General features: G+C 43.1%; 1 protein-coding gene across 9 annotated transcripts in view; it reads left to right on the top strand.

The window, feature by feature from the left end:
* The first annotated feature begins 599 nt into the window (after positions 1 to 599).
* Positions 600 to 25,305, top strand: part of ADCYAP1R1 (ADCYAP receptor type I) — a 144,566-nt gene continuing 119,860 nt past the window's right edge. For 4 of the 9 annotated variants that reach the window (XM_042043072.1, XM_042043076.1, XM_042043075.1 and 1 more), the window contains exon 1: positions 615 to 1,212. The gene's annotated coding sequence lies outside the window, so the exon portion shown is untranslated. Of the gene's footprint in view, positions 1,213 to 1,871; positions 1,896 to 25,305 lie in introns of those variants that run through there. The other 5 variants (XM_042043073.1, XM_042043080.1, XM_042043081.1 and 2 more) reach the window with 5 other exon arrangements.

The raw sequence follows: 25,305 nt of genomic DNA on the forward strand, positions 1-25,305 counted from the left end.
AGCTCTGTGGCACTGCAGGACAGCGCAGGTGCTGCTGTTCCTGGGCAGTCACTTCCCTCCCTGGGTGTGCATCTGCTGTGGGAGGGGAGAGAATCCTTTCCCCAAGCTCAGAGGGCTCAGCCTGGGCACAGGCCACCTGCCCATCTGCAAACACCATCTGAAAAATGCTGCTTCCAGCTGGAATTCCTGCTCTGCTCCCCCTCAGTTCCCCTCCCTGACAACTCCAGCTACTTTATCGCTTGTCTTTGCAATCAACTCCGCAGGTCCGGGAGAAACTGGCTCCCTTCATCCTCCCTCGCACAGCCCTCTCTCCCTCCCAGCAGCGATGCCAACCTCCCTCCCATCGCCGTGTGCTGCTGACCCTGTCACAGTAATGATACAGGAAATAAAAATTTCTGGGACAGCAGAAACGGGGTTAAGGTGACAGAGTGAAGGCAGAATTGGGGGAGGTGGGAGAAGGGAAAAAAAAAAAAAGGGGAAAGGGTGTTCGATTTGAGAAATTTGATTTGAATAAATCCCTCCTCCCGCTCCTCCTCATTGGTTTCTTTTTCTCCTCCATATTAATGAGAGCAGCCAAGGAGAAGCTATTGGTTCCGTATCGCTTTCCCTTTGCTCAGGCACTCGGGGGAGGAGGTGTTTGCATTTCTCCGCAGGACCAGCTCGCTTTGCAGAGCATTGTCTGGGTATGAGAATCACACACAGGCACAGAGGCAGGGGCGAGCGCACCGGAGCATCTCACCCCGGCACAGCATCTCAGCCAGCCTGAGCACCCCTCTCGTTCCCCGCCCCGCCCCGAGCACCGACAGCCCCCCTTAAAAAAGAAAAAAACAAAAAATAGAGAGGAAAAAAAAAAGTTTTAAAATATCCCGCCTCCCCTCTTGGCTTTATTTTTTTTGTTGTTGTTTGGGTTTTGGTGGGGGGTTTTTTTTTGGGTTTTTTTTTTTTTTTCTTTTTGATTTAGCGATGGCAAATTCCTTCACGGCCAGGAGCTGGCCCATCCCCTGAGCAAAGGCAGCCTGGACATGACCGGCAGGCGAGGGAGGAGGAATTTGGATTCCCTTCGGAGGCGCCGACCCCTCCTCCGGCCGAGGGGAGCGCGGCCGCGGCCGCTCGGAGCCAGCGCGGGCAGCGGGGCCGGACCGGCTCCCCGCGGCCACTGTCCCCCCGCGGGGATGCGGCATCTCCAGCGCCGGGACGAGTCCTGCTGCAATGGTGAGTCCTTCCCCGGCCTCCCCCCGCTCCTCCCGGGGCAGCCCCATCCCCCGAGCCCGGGGATGCCACAGCGGCGCTGCCGCAGCCGGCGAGGGAAAGGAGCCGGCGGCTTGTCTGCGAGTGACATTGATTTACCGGCTCGTCCCTCGGCGTCCCCAGGACCTGGGAATACTTCTTTAGGGGGGAATTGCATGCGGGCTTCCTGCCTTCGGCAGGCTCGGAGGATGCGTCCTCCAGATAGATTTGGTTCTTTGCAAACAAATCAATCTCCCTTCGCAGGCGGTGACAGGTTAAGGCGCTCGGTATGGGAATCGCGTCTGATTTTAACACAATATGGCTGGTAAATAAAACCTGATTGCTAACAGCCCCGCCGCCGCTGTCGGCATTTCCGAGCTCAAGGCTCCCGATGCAGCTCTGCATCTTCACCTGCCGCAGAAACTCTGATTCACCCTTCAAAGCAGTGCAGCAGGACTCGCTTGTTTTTACTGTGGGGTAGTAAGGGAAAGCTGCGGTTAGTGTGCCTTTGACCTCTGCTCGCGTGCGTCTGGGCACTTCTTATCAGTGTTTGAACAGCTGGTTCTAATAATACCATCTTCATGCAGAGCACATCTCCAGTCAGGGGGATGGCACACAGGACAGGCTCTTTTCCGCTGTGCTCTGAATTGAGGATGTCCAGCGTTCAGGTATGTGCTGGAATCTGAGGAGTTTACAGCCAGTGAGAGGAACAGAATGCAATCATGCAGCTTGCTGTGCAGAGCTGGAAAATGCACGGGAAAAAAAGGGAGATTTGATTAGTGACACACGGGTGTTTATGGCTACACGATCATCCCACTTACACAGCAGCAGATCTGGAAGAACTCCCTGGAAGTGGATTTCTTCTGCCTCTGATCTGCAGGTGAACAGAATCTGGCCTTTAGCTTGAGGGATGTATTGGAGTAGCACTGGAGGTAGCTATAATAAGAAGAAAATCTTAACTAAAGTGAATAAGGCAGCAAAGTGACGTGATTCTTTCCCAGGGAATTATCAATTACCATCTGTCTGGTGCATGTTAATTACAATGCAAGTGGTGGACTGGTACAGCAATATGTAACTGAAGCAGCTTGTTGGATTTTTTTATTTAATCTGTTGGAGTCAAAAAAACAAATGGATTTGCACTTGCTGTTATTTGGGTGCACAGCCCCCTCTCTCCTCTGCTCAGCCTATGCAGCACTGGTCAGGTACAGCAGGGAAACGCTTCCGTGGCTAATCCAAGGGAATGTTGGATTACTGGAGGTTAATGATAGCACGGAGGCAAACTCCTGAAAGTGCTCCTGGTGTAGCTGCAGAGCAGGGAGGTGTTATACAAGCATCTCTGGCTAATGCCAAACACCCTGGAGCCGGCTTGGAAGAAGTTGTCCTATCGTATGGGTAAGGCAACGCTGCTCCGATTTGGTGAATGATTAAGGAATGCTGGTCAGGGCAAAAACGGGAGTTGGATTCAAGTTGATGTGTCTGCTTGTGTCTGGGTTGTGGTCTTCCACCTTTATTCCCACTTGTTTCCGTGTGCTGAGGGCAAGGCTTGCTGCTTTGCTGTCATTCAGGACAGCTCCAGTTGATCTGGTTTTGTCCCGGACATTTATCTCGGGCAGCGCAGGGCGGAAGATTTCCGCTGTTTTGTTCTCTCCATCCAAAGGCATGTGTGAAGGGCTGGGAGGATAACCATGGGCACTGCACAGCCTTCAAGGTCACGGGGGGCTTTTTCTTGTGATAAACACACTTATTTCTCTTTAAGCAGGCGTTGTGATCGCTCCTTGGCTTTAGCTTTCCATCATCCTTTGGGGTCCCTGCAGCAAACTGGAGGGCTCCTTTCTCCCTGTGGGTTTAAGATGTCTGCTGTTGGCACGGTGGTGCCACAGCCTCATGGAGCTGCCCAGACCTGCTGCTGTCGGTGTTTGTGAGGCTCACAAACACGGAGGCAGGAGCTCTGTTGTGGGATGATACCAGGCAGAGAAAACCTGAGATTTCTGAGCTTGTGGGGTGCGCTGCTGAGCACGTTCAGACCTTTGTTCATCGTGTCTCTCCTCATTTGGCTGACTGAGGCGGCATCCTGGAGATATTTTTTCCCAGGGTTGAGTTCCATATGTGCCTGTGCCTTTGCTAAGTTGAGCCCTGTGTCCCTGAGATGATTCATTCCAATGTAGCAGATTTTGTTTGCCTTTCCTTCCTTCTGAGCACACGTAGTACAAACAGTCTAATTCCTAAATTAGCTCAGATTATCTTTTAATGAAACCAGAGTATCTGAGTTAAGAAGCACTGAGAAAAAGTGAACTCAGGGCAGGATCATGCTGCAACTCATATCTGGTGGTGAAACCTGCAGAAATACCAGGTCTTGCAGTTAGTCCTGATTTGACAGAGAAATTGCTTACTTGCCACCATTCCCAGGAGAGGAAAACTGATCTGAGGATATGGAAGTCAGTGGAGATACTGAATTTTATTTCACCCAATTCTTTGGCCCAGAGAGTGCAGCCACAATCTTTAAGTCAATGAAGTGAATTTTTTTGTTGGCTTGTGTTTCCTTGTTTCCATTTCCTCTGCTCCCTTCACATCCAGCCAATCCCATACCATCTGTGCTTCGGCACACACTGCAGTCAACAGGATTTTGGAGTGAATTTTCCACATCAGGACAGAAGTGGAACAGCTCTGCTGAAAGGGATGTATATGCAGCAGTGAGGAGCTCTCTCTTTTTTGCTATCCACAACTCAAAAGTCATCTTTGCTGACACCGTCTCGTCAGGGTGAGCTGTGGCACCACTGAAACTGGCTGGTTCAGAGTATCCCCGAGGAGACTTTCCCTTGGTGCTGAACTTGTTCTGTTCTTAAGGAATGCTTTGCATACAGAAAGGTGTTTGGTAGTTTTCCACAACACTACAAGTACTAGAATTCCTGTGTCTGTCATGGCTGCTGAAACACTGTTTGGATTGTAATTGAGTGGGCACAAATATATGGGGAAAAAGGTAGATTTTTTTTTTTCAGAAGCTTCATGGCTGTTTGTCTGCCCCTCACCCCATTGCTTTGCTGGTGTTTCATTCTCTGACCACCTTTTGCTCTCTCCATTTGTTATCTGCCTTCTTAGGCTTGCACTTTTATCTGCACAAGGCAAACCAGGAATGAGTATAAAACTCCCTGGGTTGTTCAAGCCTTGTTTATGTAACTTGCTGCAGCTCAGTGATTGTGTCCCCCTGCAAGCTCATCTCCAGAGTAGTTGCATTAATAATTTCAGGGCTGAACTTCTTAGGACAAGCTAAACCATTCCATCTCCCAAAGAAAACGTGGAAGCATCACCCTGCAGAGCATTTAAAGCCAATGTGGCTGTTGTGCTGAGGAATATTCCCTCAGAAAGGGTCCTGCAGAAATACGCAGCTGCAGGGACTCTTGTTTGCTGCTTTGGTTCCAGGCTACTGTTGAATACAAATTCTTCAGTTTATCTGCCCTGGAGACACTCTGGCAGTCTCATCCCTGCTCATTCAGGGGTCATGTTTTACTCTTTGATAGAAAGCTATGATCTGAAACTACTCTCATCTCTTTAATTGCCATATTTAAAAAAAAAAAATGTTTTAAAAGGTGGAAAAACCTCTGCTTAATGCCATTGTTAAAAAACCCCAAAAGAAAACAAGCACTGAAATACCCAACAAATAACTCAATAGTTCTAATTTTTGCTAACGTAATTGATAATTCACTCTAAAACTGAGAGAAAAGGGGATTAATATGTATGTGGTCAAATTCTTCTTAATGATAATTATGGCAATAGCAATAATAATAATTTGTTTTATAACACATTGGGAACATTGGCGTCTAAGTGCTCCTTACTGAGCACACATTAAACATCACCAGGTCTGTTTGCAGGTTTGTCCATCCAGTTTGAGGCATTTCACAAGAAGTATGCCTCAGTCACACAGTGGCTTTTGCACCCCATTAGAGATGTTTGGGTCATGATTGCACGGGAGCTGCAAATGGAAGGATAATTATGGTCTGTTATTTATGATTTGTTGGTTTGCTAAATGGAGCTGAGGGTTAGGGCAGGAAAAGATGTTTTAATCTGTGTGGTGGGTTAATAGCCTGGATTTTTTATTTCTATTCATTTGTTGCTCACAATGAGGCACGTGTTGCTACTTTCTGTCCCTGCAAGGGACAGTGCATTGTCCAACCTGATTCTGTGAGGATCCTTAAGAAAAAATTTTGTATTGAAGGGAAATGTGACTGAATCAAGTTGTTTGTTTCTGGGGAGCAGATGTATCATTGGGTCCATCTCTAAGGAGCAGAGGATGTATAAATTCACTCATTGTCAAGAGGAAACTTGTCCCCAAATGATCCCCTGGCTAAACTATTGTTCATTTCCTGTGGAGGGAAGGCTTTCTCACTCAGAAGTGTTTGGCTGCCTGGATGATGCTCATCTACTCTCAGAAAGCATCTGACAACTGAATTCTCACATCCAAGCCAATCACCCTAATTCATGGTGTTAGGAGTGAGGAGAGCAGTTCATCCCATCCTGGAGTGGGTCAGATGAATCACCCTGTGGAGGTTCTTGCAGCAGCTGACTCAGATACACATTCACAACCAGCCAGAGGGAGCCTTCCATGGTATCCCAGAGGCATCCCCAGGAAGTGAAATTCCTCTCTTGCTCCCATCTTTCTTTGGAGGGGAAGGCTGGTAATATTTTGCTAGCTCACAAGTAAGTTTTATGAAAAGCCCAAGGCTGCTGTGGTGGACCCCACATCTTCCTCATCCACATCTTCCCCTTATTCCATGAAGAGAATTCTCCATGCTGCCACTTGTGCCAGACAATATCCTACCTAATTATCCTTTTTTGGGTTTTGGTTCTTAATTATTCATTGATTTTTTTTAAACCTGATAGGCTTCCTTAGTGTATCAACACTTTCTTCTTCTATCCAGTTGCTCAGAGGGATTTGCCAGCTGAAGCTCGGCTGTGGTTTTGTGGGCACATCAGCACAGGGACACATCTAGGACAGCGACATGATTTTCTGTGGGCGCACACAAGCTGGCTCTGCCCGTTCTCCGAGCCAGGCAGGAGCTGTGCAATGCTCCAAATTCATCTGCTCTGCCCTGGATGGGAATGGCTGCACTGGAAGTTGGACGGAGCTGGAGATGAATGCTGACCAGAACTCATTAGCTCGGGGTTGGCACCTTGTGAAATACATTTTGACCAGCTTGGAGCCCTTGTGCTCAGAAGTAGGTGACCTAAAAGCCAGCTTTTTGCCATATATCAACAGCTCAGTGCTTTTTCATTTTAATGCTTTCACCCTCTGTGCTAAGCTAACAAAGTCCACTGATAAATAGATTTAACTACCGCCTTCTTCCTTCACTATGGCCTTTAAAATTATTTACTGAAAACCAAATAATGCAAAGAAATAAAAACATGAATCTCTCAGAACACATTGATATATAGACTGGAGTTAAAGTTGTAGCAGTAAGAATTACATTTCTCCACAGCAGAAATAAATTATATATATTTGGAAAGTGAGTTTAAAATAGCTAAGATATCCTTAACTCCGAATTCCTTTTCCTGGAATGGAAAGACTTTATTAAATCACAATATTTCTGCTTCTGTTCTTAATGTCACATTTTTGAAGTGGATTTAGAGAAGGTGCTTTTTATTTCTAGCAAAAACATAAAATGGCACAGTCATGGTAATAAGTAAAAAGCATTTCCTTTTAAAACAAAATATTTGTAATAATGAAATTTGACATGCATCTGCATTCTTAAATTGATGCAATTAGTACCAAAAGCCAAATATGAGCTTGGGCTTAATTTGTATCTAAGATTTTGGACACACAACAGAACTTTCTCTCTTGGCCTAGAAACAAATTCTATAAAGAAGCCAGCACAAGTGCATTATTTAAAGAGCCAAGTTAAAGTTAGTGAAGTTACTCATTTCCTGTGTTTTAGAGAGCTGGATCTTTGGATTCCTTCCAGGAGTTTTGTGCTCTAACTTAAGATGCAGAGGAGATGAGAGAGCATCCAAAATACCGCAGATGCTGGAGCTCTTCATGACTAAGGCTGCGAATGTGTCACAGCTGTCACTGGAGCCTTGCATGGCACAAGCCACACTCATTCATTTGGGTTTCATGGCTTTTGACAGCCTGGATGGGGTTTTTGTGCTGCTGAATGGGTTTGTGAGCCGAGATGATTACGTACAGTGGGCGAACAGCTGGAAGGAACTTCATTAGAGAATAGTTCTTGGTGGCTGCGGGGAGGGAGCAGAGCGGAAAGCCAATATTGGCCATGTGGAAGTTGTTTCTCTGCATCATTCAAGCCTCTGGACGCTGCTCTGTATTCTCCAGCTTTTTGTTCTCTGGCTTGTTGTTTGTTTGCTACACAGCTGGATGTAGCAATGATAGTCATGGAACAGAGCCTTCACAGGCTCCCAAAGTCTGAATTTCGTTCAGAAGAGGAGAAGAAAAGCACATCACAGCCTTTTTGTCCCTCCAGCAAGTGTATTCCTGACAGATTTTCACCTCTGGTATTCAACTCTTTCCTCTGTACGGAACTTGCAGGTCCCTTTAGCTAAGGTAATTTTTATGATGCTGACCCGAAATGGGATCCAGCTCACAGATCAAGACACCTCAAGACGGCTGTGGGTTTTGAAGTGTCTGCCTGTATCTGAGTGCAGAAACTGCTATTACAATAAAAGCAGATTTAGGACATGATTCAGCCACTTCAGCATAGGTGTTAAGTGTCGTTTGAGATCCCCTGGGGTATCCAACCTCCATTAGGGATTTGTCAGCGTGGTGTTTATCTACAGCACATCATTTCCCCTCTGTGTGAGGGCAGGTTAAATACGCTGGCGTGTTGGTGCACCGAACACCAGCGTTTCAGCTCCTGATTCTGGCCTTTGGCCAGTGCCCAGTCAATGTGGATAAATACAGTTATCTACTATGGACTGAGCTCTGCAGCTCTTTAGCCTAAAAAGTCTTCAATAAACACCACATAGATGGTTTCATTTGCTGTCTGAGTCCTGTTCTGGCTCTCTGATCCCTCCTGATGGTGTAGAATGAGACTGATCAAATCTTGGTCTCAGTGCTCTTACCAGACACACAAAGAATTGGTTGATTTTCATATACTTTCATGCAGGGCTTAAAAATACCTTTTTGTGTTTCTGTCTTGGGATCACAGTTAAGCTACTGGGGCACAAAAAAGAAAAAAAAAATAAAGCAGCTACATTGCAGCTGTATCTGTTTAGCTCCAAATAATTCCTGGAATCATTTTTTCATGAGACAACCCCAAGACTGAATTTGACTTTTTCCAGATTCAGCTACCACTGACAGCTCCTGGCTTTTGTTGCCCAGATTGTGCTCTCCTTCTAGGGAGAGAAAGAACTGCTGAATTCTTTGAATGTTTGTGATTCACCATCTCCAGTCTGGAGTTTTTCCTTGCGACTCCTTTTCCCAGCTTCCTTGAGATGGAGGTTCTGTGGAGTTTTGCATTTTTAAAGAGAAAAGACCTTTCTGTCCAGGTTCCAAAGTGCTGTTGGCTTTACTACCTGGTTGTTTCAGTTTCTCCAAACTCTCCTGTTTGGAATGAACAATTTCTACTACACACTTTCTTTGGTGAAGGTTTGTGTGGCTTTTGTCTGTTATCGTTTTTCTGGCATGTTCTCTATCTCCAGAAAACACAGAGGTGGGTCCAAGGTGATTAAAGCAAAACATGGCCTATTTAGAGCAAAACTCTGCACAGCTCCAGCTTTAATATTCTTCTGATACACCCAGCCTCTTCCAGGTCTTCTTGGGAGGTTTATGTGCATCAGTTTGAAAAACCTCTGATGAAACTCTCCCTGAAAGAAAAATGTTCTTTTAACTTCCCAGGATCCATCTGGAAAAATAAGCCTTACATCTTCCTAGCACAAATAAAAATGGTTTCTCCAAACTAAAAGTCTCCCTTTTAACATGGTCTTGATTTAATTTTTTTTTCTCCTGGTAGACCATTACGTCGACCTCTTGCTTTCTTTCCCACTGTCCCTACTGAATTAGAACAAGGACATAATTTAGTTACTCTGTTATTCCCAAAGAGCTTCTGAGGCAGACCTCAATAAATAGATTATGCATATTTTCATGTACACTGCATTATGCAGTACTATGGGTGTGACTCTTTGCCAAATCCATTCACAGCCAGAAGAAGTTTAGTGTGTGAAATGTCATGAAAAATATGGGTATGAAACCAACAACATGATAGCTCAACCAGATCACTTAGATAATTCGGAACTCACAGTTATTTTCTAAAAAGGTGAGAAGGAAGTTCACCTGAACATTAACATGCAGTTCATTTCTTCACTGACTGGAGGAACTCTAACCTGATATTCTGCTTAATGAACTGTCAGACTATTCCATAATGAATGTCATTCACTGAAATGTCGAAGTTTAAAAACGCTTTTGTTTAAACCAGGGCTTGTGTGAATTTTCTGGCAATCATATGTAATTTTATATAATTTCCTTTTTGCTTCTTTTATAACTACTTGCTCTAAAATACAACATTTTTCTGTGTGCAGATACACATAGGGCAGAACTAAATGGTGTTTCTTAAATGTTGTCTTTACAACAATGAAACCTGTGGAACCCAGATTTTGATTCTTTTGATCCCAAATTGGTCTCTAAAATTTACTGGATTGGACATCCTTTTTAGCTCCATTAGCTATGGGGGAATACAGGGTAGTGAGTGCTGAGGAAGAGCCAGGTAAGCCAGATATGATGATCTGAAAAAAGGAAAGTTAACAGATCTCCCTATTCCATGTAGCCTGGCCAGACTGGCAGGGATGTGCAGGCATGTCTGAGTGCATGGCCAAGATAATCCATATCAGTCTCTTCAGCAGCATGTTCAAACTGGCATTTTATAAATCAGCTCTGAGAGCTTTAACCCAAAATATTACAGCTTCTGATTCATGGGCTGGTTTCAACATGCCAAATTTTTCTGTACTTGTGCCACGTCCTTGCCATTTCCAAAATGCATGCCTGTAATGTGCTACTGTTTCTGTGTGACTTAAATATCACCACCTTTAGTGCCTCTGTGTTTGCATTTGGCCTGCAACAGGCAGAAGATCAGACGAAAGCAAGGCCTGTATTCATCATTTTAGTGCATTTTTATCAGGAATGGCAAAGATAAAGAAGACAGGCTTGAGGATGGCTGAGCCTACTGTGTTCCTTCACATCTCTGCAGCTGCCCTCAGCATAGAATGAGAGAATCAGAGAATCATAGAATGGTGTGGGCTGGAAGGGACCTTAGAGCCCATCCAGTTCCACCCCGTGCCGTGGGCAGGGACACCTTCCACGACCCCAGGTTGCTCCAAGCCCTGTCCAACCTGGCCTTGGACACTTCCAGAGAAGGGGAATCCACAACTTCTCTGGGCAACCTGTTCCAGTGCCCCACCATCCTCTGAGTAAAGAAGGCAATAATTTCCATTAATTTCTTTACTTATTGAAGAAAGTAATAATTTCCATCTTTCCTCAAAATGCATCTCAAGACTTGGCTTTGCTGCTGGAGCAGCATAGGTCAGGATGTTGTCCCGACATTCTCCTGCCTTTATTTTCAGCAATTCTAAACATTGTGTTAACCTTTGTGGCAATTTTTTCTCCTCTAAGTTGAAGAAGGCTAAGAAAAATGAGTGATGTAAGGGAACATGAAGAAGGAAGAAAAATACTGATGTGCTCTAAATTGGGCAGGTAGTAGTGAGATCATCTGAAGCTGGACTTAGCCTTCAACAAAGTTCTCATCTCTAAGAAAGAGATGTAAAGTCCTCCACTCTCACCAAAAGGAATCACAGTGATTTGCCAGTCCATTTAATGATCAAATGTGCAAAATAGTAAAACAATGCACACTCCTCCAAGTGCTTTCCACTGCCCTCTGTGCTATTATCATTCTCTACCCCTTTTTTGCTGTGTTCCCTCTTTGTCCAGTTGGGATTCAGGCTGTTCTTACCATTACTTCAGCCAGCATCACCATCAGCTCCATGGCTGGCAGCTCTGTATTTTCAAGCTTGGTTTTACAAAATGTTCTATACGATCCCACACTTCATTCTTTATTGCCTCTCTCAGCACACTGCTGCCTTCAGTGACCCATGAATTACAGCACAAAGCAGGAGGAGCACAGCGTGACCTACACTTCTCTTCACCTGTTGTTTTGAGTTTTCCCCTCTGAGTTTCCCGTGAGCAGCTTTGGAAGAGCTCCTACACGATGTTGTGCAATGAGCTCAGGGAAGGAACCCGTGTTTTTAATGTCAGCAATGTTGAAATATTTGTCAGATATATTTGTCCTGCTTGTTGCAACTTGGCTTTACAACAATACCATGGGATAAATAAGACATGACCCCAAGTTCTTAACATGTCTCTTAGCAAATATTCTACCAACATTCTTTGAATTCTTTCAAAATAAATCATTTAGACAAATCATTCTAAGAAACTTCTTTGTTCATTTGGGGATTTATTCAATGTGTTGCTCCAGTAGCAATGAAATTCTGTTGCAAAATCACAACACCCGGCACAAGACACCTGGAGAACTACACTTTGAGTAAATTTCTACAATATATCCATGTCATGGAATCATAGAATAGCCTGGCTTGGAAGGGACCTTGAAGATAATTTCATTCCAACCCAACCCATGAGCAGGGACACCTTCCACTATCCCAGGTTGCCCCAAGCCCCATCCATCCTGGCCTTGAAGACTTCCAGGGATGAAGCATCCACAGCTTCTCTGGGAAACCTGTTCCAGCACCTCACCAACCTCAGAGGGAAAAATTTCTTCCTTGATACCCCACATAAACCTTCTGTTGTCCTAGCACTACACATCCTTGTAAATAGACTCTCCATCACATCTACACAGATATAAACTTCAGCGATATATCTAAGGAGCATAAGAATATGAAGTTCAATTAATTTCTTTCTTCCTGAAGCAAAAATTTTAATAAATCAGACGTCTTGTTCCCCATAATAGCTTTGCCCCCCCCCCACTACTGTCCATTACAGGAGTCTGGGATGACTTGGTTATCTATAAACATCCACAAAGTACACGTCTGAAGCTACTGGAGGAAATCCACTTTGATTTGTAAAACCCTCTCTTAGCTCCCCTTATGGATTTACAAAACAAAGGCTTTCCTTGTCAAGGATGGGACATAGGGTTAATAGATTTAAAGCAAAAAAAAAAGATCAAAATATTTTCTTCATAGGTTTATAGAATTTAAAAGTGAATACTTACTCTTCTCCCAAAGGATTTCTTAAAAGTGTCACTGTCATTATCCTAAATTGGTAGTTAAGGAATTATCTGAGGAAAACTCAAGTCGGAGTTCTCGTGTGCTCAGACAGGCACAGACTCGTCGTCAAACATTTTTCAATTGCTTGGGTTTTGCATTTGTGCCTTTTTATCTGCACGTTGCACAGTGACAGAAATTTCTGTTGTCTTTTGGAGATGAAATGAACCTCCCTAGATGAGGGGAAACTGTTTTCATTAAGATCTCTTCAGCAGAGGTGCGTTTGCTTGACAGCACTGGCATGAATACCAATGAGACTGGAAATGGTGAGGAAGGCAGATAATCGTTTCCAGGCCTCTGATGGGAGGGAAGCAGTAAGAATCTGCAGTAACCTGGGAGAATCTGATACCCAAACTCTCTAGGTAATATCTAAATAAGGTATTTGACAAATGAAGGCAAATGGGAGTTGCAAACATTGTGACCCAGAGAGTTTTCACAGGCAGTTGGGATGAGGCTGTTCTAGTTGGGGGTGAAGCAGTTTGGCAGAGTGATTAAGAGTGATGACAAAGCCATTATTTGACTTCAGGGCCAAGGAAGGTTCCAAACCTGATGTATTTCACGATGTAGTTACAATATTAAAGCCATTTTCTTGCCCTGCTATGAAACCACCACTGCTGGTTGTTGGCTACTCCTCGAGCTCCTTCTTGTTCACAAACAGGTGGCTGAGAAATCACTTCTGATCCAAAGGTGGGGATGAGTTCAACATAAAAGCAAAGGCTCCTTGCTGGCTGCGCTGAGAGATTTTTACCCTGGTAGGGCATTGCTCTGTGGTTATTGACTTGTTGCCATTGACAGATGGATTCACTGTGGTCCAGCTGTTTACTTGGACAGAACAGCTTTGCTTTTAGACCTTTAAAGCATTTTTGGTCTACATAGAAACCTCAGAAAGGAGAGTTACAGAGAGCCAGATCACCCTTTTACACAAGGAGAAGGGAAATAGAAGATTAGAGACTGCAAGAAGATAAGGACATACTAGAAATAAACTCATCTAAATGACATGTTCTGGTTCTTGGATAAAAGTGCTTTAGTCCTCCAAGGAGCCTTGGGAAGTCAGATCTGACATGGACACCTGTCCATGGTAACCAGAAAATATTTCCAAAGTTCAAGTGCTCTGAAATGATTTTACATTAGTGAAACCTTTGCATCTGTTCTATTTAATTGATTTTCTTTAAGTCTTGGCTTAGTCCCCAGCAATTAAAAAAATAATTCTATTCTTTAGTTGCTGCCTGTTCTGTGCTGTCTCTTTTCAATTAATTTAGCCACGATATGCTCCTTAGTCTGCAGCAGAACTGCTGACAGGGGATATCTGCTCTGTGTGCTCCTATTTAAATATATTTCAGCAGAATATGTTATCAAACTTTTTGGGACATAAGGGATTCTACAACTCTGGAAAACATTGGCTGTGCTGTTGCTGGGAAATTAAACACCACTACAGAACATCCTGAACTCCTGGAATTTGGTCACTAAGCCGTTATTAAATAATTATTAAATGAATGATAAATAATTTGCGTGGCATGTTGAATGGGTTTGCAGGTCAGCTAAGATCCTTCTTTACAATGCCTGGGCTCAAATCAGAGGTGATCCAATCTCATACATCATTCCCAACAAGCAGTGTGCAGATGGCCACTCTGCTTGAAGGGCTGAAGAGGTTAAACCATTTCTACAAACCCGTTTGCCTCAATCCAAACCCAGCACACCTCTCAGTCACCGTGTGTGTGTGGGGTGTGTGTGAAGTGTGGCTGAAAAAACACCACAAATGAACAGACAGAAAAAATTCTGCCTTGTGCCTCCCACATTCCCCAGCTCCTGTGCTATTCTAGCTCTTCTGGAAGTGCTGTTGGATTGCAGAAGTATCTTAAGGCAAAATCCCTCAGTTTAGTCATGACTCTGTGCTTTGACATCGCATGTTCTGGCAAGTCTGGATTATGGTTTTTCTGGAGCATCAGAGTTCAAACCCCACATGAAGTGAGGCCTCAGCTGAGACAGGGTAGGAGAGATCTCCCTTGGTGGACAGACCTGATTTGCCAGAGGGTTGGAGGTTTTCTGGAAGAGAGAGGTGGCTGCGCATCAAAGAGCCTGTATACTCCACTTGCAGATTCCTGGGAAGTTGTTTCCTTAGTGACAATAACGAGCAATTTTAGCGCATTTTCTTCATGTCTGTTTTTAGTGCTTTAGAGATATTCAGAAGTCAGAGTACAACTGGCACTTTTCTTCAGAAGAGTTGTTTCTTTACTGGGTTGTCTTTCTTTTCTCTTTTGTAGCTCACGTTGGCATATCAGAATTTTTGTTTATCACAGGGATCTGTCTTAAAACTTGTTGGCATTTTTGAATCCACAGACACCGTGGGAGCTGAAGGAACAGCTCTTGCAGGACTTTTAATGTGTCCAGTAAATGGAAGCAAGTTGGGAGGTTATCCCTGTGACATCAGTGCTGTGGGGCATGGAGGGCAGTCACTCCTTAAAGCCAATCCCACTGCCATGGAAGGGACTCACCAACCCCCAAAACAGGCTTGTAACAGGAAAGGTTAAGGAAGTGAAATGGAAAAAAAACCAACCAAAAAGCAACATAAAATCACGCTTAAGAGACAAATCTTGACAAAAGTCGTCGACCATCACATTTGTCACGATTCAGAGTAAATTTTGAAACGAAAATTTGGCACCTGATTTGGGTGGTTGTGGGGGGAAGAAATCACAGAGTCCCAGAATAGTTTGGGTTGAAAGGGACCTTAAAGTTCATCTCATTCCAACCCCCTGCCACGGGCAGGGACATGTTCCACTATCCCAGGGTGCTCCAAGCCCTGTCCAACCTGGCCTTGGACACTTCCAGAGATGGGATGTCCTTGCAAGGGAATGACCTGGAATTAGCTGAAAAATGGGACTGTTGTAGCAGTAAGATCAATTTTTTGGTCTTTTCTGAAGAAACCATGCCGGCTGAACACCCACTCTCCATCCTGGCAATTAAAGACCCTGAGCACACTCACAGGAATTTAGTTTTGATTTCCAAGAAAACAAGGCTGACTGAAACCATCCAGAAAAATACACAATTTGGAAGCTGGGAGGACCTTTAGAGGTCACAATGTGTTGTGAAGCTGAGGTAGAACATGGAAAAAAACCTGCAAACTCTATTATGTCTGAATTAGGAGGGCAGTCAGTACAGGCTTCATCTTTAACCAAAGAGACCAAAGAGTGACTGAAGTCAAAATATGATTCATGCCATGGAGGTGTCAGGCTCTTTTTATTAGCAGCAGAAAGAGATTAAAATATCTCTGCTTATAATTTAAATGCTAATAATTGACTGGGAAGAACTCTTTGTCCAGGAGCAGCACAGTCGATTCACTAACACCACATGATACTTTCTTTGTTCAGGGCATCACTTAATTTGAAATAAAATTCAATGTCATGAGCAACTTTGCTTTCCCTTCCTCGGTCAGGGCATGGGGGCTTAAAACATTGTGTTGTGTGCGTTTTCAAATGTGATTTTAATTTCTTTTCAATTCTTAGACAGTAGTTCTTGATTAAAGTATGAATTGCTGAAAACTAAATCTGAATGAACCATATAGTATGGTCCAATATGGAAAAATCAATGAAAAAATAGAAATTAAAATATATATCCACTTAAAATATTCTTGAAATACCTTCCCCAGTTATAAAACAGAATTTCCAAACTGTCTCCCAACTCAGTTGTCATCAACCTTTCTTCAGGGTGGGGAAAAAAAAAGCTAAAAATGTAAATGACAAACAGAAATAGCATTTATGATTAAATATAGATGGTCCATTTGCTATTTTAACACTTTAATTTGGATCATTAATTTAAATGGAGATCCCTAATAATGAAGCAGCAAGGTTAATTAAGTTCTAAGTCCTGCTTTGGACAACTTGTGCTGATGTCCACATTTCACACCAGTGCTTTGGAGCCAAATTTCAGTCGCTCTTGTGAACTGTTCCTTGCTGTTATGCAACTACTTTTTTTTCAGTATCTCACCACTATTAAGTGGTTCCAGCCTAGACTTGAATCTTTATCCCTTCGTCAAAAACCTGATCAGGTTTGACTCAGCTCTGCAATGCGTGGATGATAAAATCTAGATCACAAACTGTGCACTGCATGTGTATTTTACATTAAACCACTCGATAGTATCTGAGAAAATGAAAGTGATTTTTCTTAGCTCCAGCCTTCCGGGCTCTTTCATGGGTGAATCTATTAGAGCAGAATACCAAATTAGGAATTAAAAGATTTACTAGGTTAAAGCAGAGAAATCCCACATGGGATGCAAAATGATATGATGGTTATGTACTGGGGAGGGGGGGAAGTAAGGAGGGGTGAAAACAAGTAGCACAACAAGGGTTGAACAAATTAAACTGACAATGCACCATTTACTGAGCATGATGCGAACACATCGATTAAATGGCAAATTAAAGAGCAGGAGAATTTGGTGCATATTTTATTACTGGAAAATGTTTCCAGTCAGAAAATGAGAATATATGTGTTGCTAAGACCCAGCTTCACCTGCTCGGTCAAGAATGGCAAAACGAATTTGCTGTTTGAGAGTTCAAATCATAAACATCAAGAGTAAGAAATAGCACATACAAGAAAAAAGGAGAAAACCCCATAGGGTCATAGGAAGACCTTGGGTCCATGAGTTTTGAAGTGTGAAGTCCATGAAGTTGTTTTGGAGTCCTGCAGCTCTCTGAAGGCTCCAGAGCCTCCAGCCAAATCCACCACCTCATCATCACCTCTTGAATCTCCCCGCTGAGCTGCTGAGGAGAGTTCCCTGACCTGATTGTATCACGCTGACCTTGGTTGGCAAAGCTTTATTTTTTCATAGAATCACAAAATCATAGAATCACAGACCATTTTGGGTTGGAAGGGACCTTAAAGATCATCCAGTTCCCACCCCCTGCCATGGGCAGGGACACCTTCTACCGTCTCAGATTGCTCCAAGCCCCATCCAGCCTGGCCTTGGACACTTCCAGGGATCCAGGGGCAGCCACAGCTTCTCTGGGCAACTTGTGCCAGGGTCCCACCACCCTCTGAGTAAATAATTTCTTCCTAATATCCGATCTAAATCAACCCAATATTTAACCCAATTCACCTGGAGTAAATTGGGTCAGGCAATGATCCTACAAAGAGTTCATTGTGGACAGGAGGCAGTGCAGCACTGCTTGGTGTTTCTAGGCTGACTGGGGGTAATGTCCTTTTCAGCATGTCCAGACCTGGGGACAGGGATATCCACAGCCTCCTTGAGGTGTTTGAAGCACCCCTATGGGATTTGTACCCAGTGGTGAACACCTCATTCCTACAGAGAGTCAGCAGAAGGAAAGAATTCACATCATCTCACAAATTTCAATCACCTCTCAGCTAATGCAAACAAACACTATTAACTTAAAAAGAGTTGAGAAGAAAAACACTGTGAAAGAGTAAAAAAAGAGAATTTTGTGTTATTCCCTATGCTGGTGATCAGAGAAGGTACAGCTGGTACTCGGGGCTAAATTAATCCTGTGTGTATCTGTAATACTGAGGCTACCTAGATGTGAAGTACTCAATGTCCTCCTTTCTTACTCAAGGCACTCTGCAGAAGTTGCTACTTTTGTCTTCAGAGATGAAGATTGCCTTGAGGAGGCCTCTATGTGTGGGAGCAAACAGAGGCATTTGGTTTGCTTTGGAAAACACATTTAAAAGGCAGGAGAAAAAGAAAAACACATTAATTTCCATTTTAGAGAGATGCTAATTGACAGTGGACACAAAACTACTCTCAGGTCTGCAGTCATATTCCTCTCAGGGGGCACCATTTCATGGTAAACAAAAAACTGACTCTCAGTCCAGAGCTAAAAGGAGGCTGCTCTCACCTAAAGCTGCTTCAGCCCTACTTGCTTTATTACTGGCCCTCATCTGGGGTCTTCTCCTCTCTCTTGTGAGTTACCTGCCAGAGGGCCAGCTGGGCTCTGGCCTTTGGTAGAAACACCTGGTTCAGCACAGCTGTAACTCTTCAAGGTTGAGGCTGCCTGCAGCCCATTCTTCTTCTCCTACAGCTAGTCATGGCTTTTTGGACTGGAGCTGGATGACTATCACTGAATAATTATAAGGTTTTATTCACCTGCTTGTTTATGACCTGTAAGTCCTAATGTCCTGGTTTGGGGTTGATTTATTAGTTTGTTTTCCTTTTTGGAAGGGTGTTTTTTATGTTATCCTACATTATTTTGTTTAAAAAACTGTCATTATTTTCATTGCTGACTTGAAGATAATAGAGAATATCACCACCTCTTTGTAGAACGTCAGCCAGAATTATTTCTGAAAAAAACTGCGATTATTGTCCATCAAGGAGGATTTAGTGATCAGTTATAGTCAAGCAGTGCTGGATGGAATTAAACAATCCAAAAGACTTCTAAATCCATGCCACAACTTTTGGTTTCATCTAAGTGGGAGACACACCCAAAATGTGCAAAATATTATTGGAAAAAATATTCTCTGCCTCACACAGTGGTTTCATTTCATGGCTGTTTCTGAATAAAACAATCTTCAATAAAATACCCAATTCTCTGGGCACATCTAATGGCAGCCAAGCTGTGCCCTGGAGAGTCCTCTGTGCACCATCCTATCCAGACTCCAGCACAAAATTTATTCTGCTTGTCCAAAACAGCCTCCCACTGTGCTGACTCCAGGTTATCACACATTTAGTTTGATTTGCTGAGAGGAGATCATTCTCTTCCTTCCCTTTCTGTGTCGCTACCCTGCTCTCCCCAGTGAGTTACATGTTTCAGCAACACATACAAACTCATCCCATGCCTCATTTACTGCAGCTGGCAACAAGCTCCAGGGACAGAAGTGAACTCTGGGATATGAGGAAGGAAATACCATAAAATGTGGATTCACCTTTTCTACTGCATGTGGAGGATTTGATTGGGGTTTGTCTATTTTGGGGTGGGTTTTTTGTGGTTTTTTTTTTCATTTAGTTGCTTGGTTGGTTTTGGGGGGATTTTTTTGGGTAGTGCCTGCAATGAAAAGCTGGTCTTTGGTGCAGGACACGTTCCCAGGTAAGAACAACAAAAGACTTTTAGATGCCAGTTCACCAGACTGTTGTGAAGATAACTCAGAGTTATTCTGTATCACTAGTACCTAGTTCCTAAGACTGCTTCCGTGTTTCAACAGAAGAATGTTTCCAAGGTCAGCCAAAGCACAGACAAACCATTAAAATTTGCCCTAGGTTTTACCAACTGCCTCTCACGTACCATTGATGGTTTCTCCTTTGTTTTCTCATCCTGGTCCACCTTTAATCTTCTCTTTAATCCTCTGTTTGGATGAGGAAGCCCAGGAAGGCCACTTGAAGGTAGCACTGTGCCATCTGCAGCCATGAGGGTCATCAATAATGCAGCCTGCAGAAATGAAGGCTTTGGGACAGTGGGATTTCTTGTCTTAATAAATTGCATCCTTTGGAGGCTGCTGAAGTGATCTCCCAGTGCTGGAGATCAATGAAACTTTCTTAGGTTGCTTTTCTTTAGATTGGGTATTAGGAAATGTTCCAATTGTTTCAGAAGTTTTTAGCAAATGCTGACCAGGATGGGCAGATCCTGTGTTTCCATGAGAAACCAGCCTGGGAAGCTGTGCCTGCCCACAGCGGTGCTCTTGTAGTTATTAGAGGAGCTTAGAAAAAACCCTCTCCCCAGAGCATCCAAGGAAATAGGGGAATAATGTAGAACTGTTAAATTATACACTGTGGTGAAATTGTGAAATCTTGAGCCAAAATCCTCTGTCCTAAAGAGTTTCTAAAGGGTCAAAGCTTCATCCCCAACGTGCGTGGAAAGGCACATGATGATGATGGTGTTTTTTCAGTGCCATTTCAGCTGAGCTTAAATTACATATTAAACTCAAGGTGGGTGTGAATGAAGACCTGAACAGAATTTACACTTGATATGATGTGAGGGAAGTAAAGGGAGGAGGTTGGAGCAGCAAGAAAAATGTTGCTAAACACTTCACATTATTTGACCTTACTTTGCTGCCCACTATGAGATGCTACTCATCAGCTGAGTGTAGCTTTGGCAACTTTTAATGTTTGGACTGAATCTTTTAATGCTGTGCCTCAAATCTTTCTCTTTCCCTCCCTTCCTCCTGATAGAAAATATAGAGAAATAGGACCTAATTAATCTGTTGCTTTGAAATACATAATTTAGGATAATCTAACATATGCTGGGAACTCTATGGGATGTGCTGATTATGTCTCAAGGACTATACAAGGAATCTGGGGAAATTATCTCGGGTTTAGAGGTGCACATTTGAATGAGGTAACTCTCACCCAGGGCTCTGAAGGACCCCCCCTGCCATGGGGAGAGAGGCATTAGTTGTGTCTTTGAGACATGAGTCAACCTATTTCAAGCTGTGCAGTGGGCACGCTGGAGAAGAGGGGATTTCAGCTTGATTGGATTTACGTGTTTATATCCTGGGTTTTACTGGGATGCATGATGATAAAATGACAAAGCTATCCAGTGGAAAGGAATAGCATTTTGATTGTTTTCTGGGCCACAAGGGATATTCCAGTTCCACATGACTCCTAAAGGAAAATGTGAATCATAGAAAGTTGGGTTGCATCTGATGGCGATGACCATCCTGTCAATTTATAAACTTCATCATCAAACAGATTAATATCTATGATCAGGATTTCCAGCTTTCTCTTCAACAGACACATCCAAGAGAGCAAAATTACCCATTTTTTTAGTTTCCATTGTCTCCTGTTCACACAGGATCTGTACATAAGTTTGCTGCTGTAGTAGCTTGGAATTTGACAGGAGTAAAAACAATGCTATAATGGATGCAACTGATCTTTCCCAGTTGTGTTTTGATGGGTTTCTTTTGGGGTTTTTTTGACACCTTTAGAATTGATAAAAGAAGAGAACACATCATTTATTGGCCAACGAATTCGGCATGTACTTGTATGTCTATGTGTGTGTGTGTTTATATTAAATTGTTTTGGTCCTGCATTTCTCTGACCTTCCCAGGTATTCTCTTAGGGCCATATTCTGCCACCTTATAGAGCACTGTAGGGCCAGCTCATCTTCTAGAACTCTCATGGAAATCCATGAGTGCAAAATGAAGATGAATATAGAGATAGTCTTAATCACTGGCTGAAAAGATGATTCCATGGGCATGAATCACTTCCGTTCATTTGTATTTGCCTTTTTTTTTTTTTTTTTGGTTTTTCTAGAAGTGGCAGAGCTACTTTATTCATAATAATAGTGAAACAGTGGTTTATGAATTAAGCTGAATATTTACATTTTCTAGATTTTGTTAAGCTTAACTGCTGTAAGTCATGTATTCACACCCTTTTAAGGCTCTGGGCACCCTGAAATACGACTTCAGCTAAGACATCATCAGTGCTCTGAACCATAGCTTGGGAATTCAGTTTTGTAGTGTGGAATTATTTTGCAAGGCTACAAGTTTTTAGGAGTTCCAGATTTTTCATAAAGGAAACAATCCAGAGATAACTACGAGAAGGGGCTGACAGGGTTGGAATTGTCTGCAACATTCTCAACAATGTCATCTGGTGTGTCCTTGCTTCGTGAGACAGAGGACAAAGGCCTTTGAAACCTGCTGAAAGAAAGGAAGAGAAAGAAAGAGAAAGAAAAAAAGAAAGAAAAAGAAAGAAATATTTTCTCTAGACTCATTTCTCTAGACAATATTTTCTCCAGACTCATTTCTTTCTGTGTCAGACAAAGACTGCCTTTTGTGTGAGTAGGAGCTTTTAGAATCTTTTAGGTTGGAAAAGACCTCCAAGATCATCGAGTCCAACCATTAACTCATTAACATCACCAGGTTCATCACTACACCCTGTCCTGAAGTGCCACATCCATACACCCTTGAAACACCTCCAGGGATGCATTTTTCCTCATCAAAGTGTTCCTCATTGCAGAGACATGAGTTTACTCCATGCTTTAAGGTGAAAGGTGGGATCCAGCTCTGAGTCAGAGGGAACCTGTATCTATTAACACTGCAGTGATCCACGTGTCAGAGAAATTGGTTAACAAAGTACACACATGATATGGAGTCCTCTCAAAATTCTAAGTTTTGTTTTTGTTTTCCTCCTCTCTCTGGAAGGCACTTCCAGGGCTTTATCCTGCTGATGGTCCAAAGCTTTCTTGCAGTTCCCAGCTTAACTTCTTGTCCCAACACTGACTTTAATTTCAATCACTTTTCTTCCTCCTTTTTTTGATACTTCTGCTGTTCTCAGGGCTGTGCCTACTCCACACAGGCTTTCCTGAGCTAATCAAACTGATTTTCTTCTTTGTTAGCCCTCTGTTTTCCAAGATGAGTGGCACATTTTCTGGGAGCAAGGCAAAGCCACGTGCTGCTGAGGGGAACTGCTCATCTTCTATTCACTGTGGAGGTAGCTGAGAGAAGCCAGCGTGGATAGAGATGGTTCCCTTTTAGACAGCCAGATTTATGTGCCTTGGATTCCATCCCTGGTTGCAAAACCATGTGCTGTGGAAGGTCCTAATAATGTCCAAATGTAATGAGTTTATTAAGCACAATATGGGACACAGCTGGGTGAGCTCAGGCTGTCAGAAATGCAGTAGGAAAGGAGGACAAAAGGAAATGTGGAGGGAAGAAAAATATGCGGTTTCCTCGTGCTCATGCAGTATCTTAACCTTATCTTTCAGTGTAGTAGACAAGAATGAAACTGTTAAAAGGAAAAAAAAAAAAGAATGGAAGATAGGACTGTAGTCCCAGGCCTGTTCTGGGATACATTTCCTTGACAATGTGCACTTGAGGAATCACAAAAGTAGAGGCATCTTTTCTCTACCCAGTGAGGAGTTGGGAAACACATTATATCTGTGCCTTCTTTATCAAGATGGGCTGGAGTTTGGCCCATGAAAGCTTTCAATAATGTTGATTAGAAGCACAGAGGAGGAGCGTGGATGTTTATCTGGGCCATCACCACAGATTGTCAGCTCAGAGTGCTCAGTGAAGTACAAGCTGTTGCATTCAGAATGCCTCTGACTTTGCACTGGAAAATGACAAGGAATTGTACAAATGAGGCAGAGGAAGATCATTTGATCATCCTCTCTGAGCAACTTGGCAATTTCTCCACACTCCCAACCATCCTTTTCTCAATACCAGGGTTGTATCAGACTGTTTTCTTCACGCCATCTCGCATTTATTCCTTTGGCATCAGGCTGATGCTCATTGTATTCACCACCTTCCAAAGCAACAGATTATTACGCAGATTACTCCCTTTCATTGCCTATTTTATTACTTCTGTTCTCATACGGGAAGGGTAGACTTGTTTCCTGGGGGTGATAAGAGTTTGTTGTGCTGTTGCTGGAGCTCCAAGATTGGGTCCATCACCAGCTACAGGAACACTCCTCTGCAGTCTGCCTGTGCTGAATAAATAGTGGAATGTTTTGTTAAAGATACCCTTAGTATTTCCTCACAGCTGAGAGCACCTTGCATGGAGCCTGGCTCAGGTCTGGGGATGTTTGATCTCAAGATAATCAGCTCAGCACATCAACAGGGCTAATTGAAGGTGTTACTCTGATAAATAGAATACTTTGAGTTAAGGAATTGGTTTGAAGGTACTGTCCAAGTACTGCACTTGGGAAGATCCTCAGAGACAATGGGAATAAAAGGCTCTGGTCCAGAGCTGCATTTTCTGCTCTTACTCTTTCCTCTGCCTGTGAGAGATGTCTGCTCCACGTGTGCTGAGAAGGTTCAAAGCAGAGCCTGATGGACAGGTTGACAGACAGGTTACAGTGCTTACAACCTCCTACGTGATCATGAAAAACAATATTTACACCTACAACCAGGGAAGGAAATGCAGACCACCAGTCAAGGAAAGCAAATTAATCAAGGGGCTCTTGCAAAGCTTTGAAATACCAGGTAGAGAACATTTTTTCCTGGTTGTGGAGTAATAATTTTGGAGGCCCTCGCCAAGCAGCACTTAAAGCCCTGCTGGAATGGGAGCAGCACATCGTTATCTTTATGATCCCAGTATTAATTTCATATTAGCAATGAAGTATCGCATATACCACAGATGCTTAAAAAGGATAATTGATCTGCTGTGAAAATGGAATCTTCTCACATACTTTTTTTTTGCTTTGCATAATGCTTCCTGAATGTGTGGTAGTTGGCAATTATTTCCCTGCTCTATGGTCTTTAGTTAAGGAATCTTGTCATTTCACCATTTCAATAACATATGGGCACAATAAATCTGATGGATAATGCAATAGGGAAAATAATGCCAATCAAGGCAAGAATTTTATCGGTGATGTTATATGGGAGACCTGCCAAGAAAAGCAATCCTGTGCCCAGGGAGGTAGGAATTGTGTTCCATAGCCTCTGCTATCATGAGTCTCTCACTGCTTTCGTTGCAAAGATAAGCTAGAAAATCTTGACCTCTGGGTGAATGATCCACCCATGTCCACCTGAATTTTCAGAGAGCCTGAAGCAGCAGCTCCATCAATGAGACATTCAAAGTCATTACAATGTCAAAATACTCAGTCAGAATTTAGATGTCATTAACCTTCAATGTTTCATCATATCTGTACTGGTGAAGCAGCATAATATGAAGGAGAAGAATCGTTGTATTGTGAGAATTTCTTTTATTTATAAAATTCAGGCACTTTAAATGAAGTTTGTTTAAAAAAAAATCAAGTCTTGTTTAGTTTTATATACTATGTCCCAGAAAAGCATAAGCTTTCAGATCTCAGGAAGGGCTGGGCTTTATGACCACACCTATGAAGGATGGGTTGTAGCAGATTTGGACTTTCAAAGAGATTTTGATATTTTGTAGATAATCAAGAAATGAATCAGATCTTCAGACAG

This window comes from Corvus kubaryi, unplaced genomic scaffold, assembly GCF_017639235.1.
Source record: "Corvus kubaryi isolate FWS band 111438036 unplaced genomic scaffold, C.kubaryi_AGA036_p1.0 37398, whole genome shotgun sequence".
Lineage (NCBI taxonomy): Eukaryota > Metazoa > Chordata > Aves > Passeriformes > Corvidae > Corvus > Corvus kubaryi.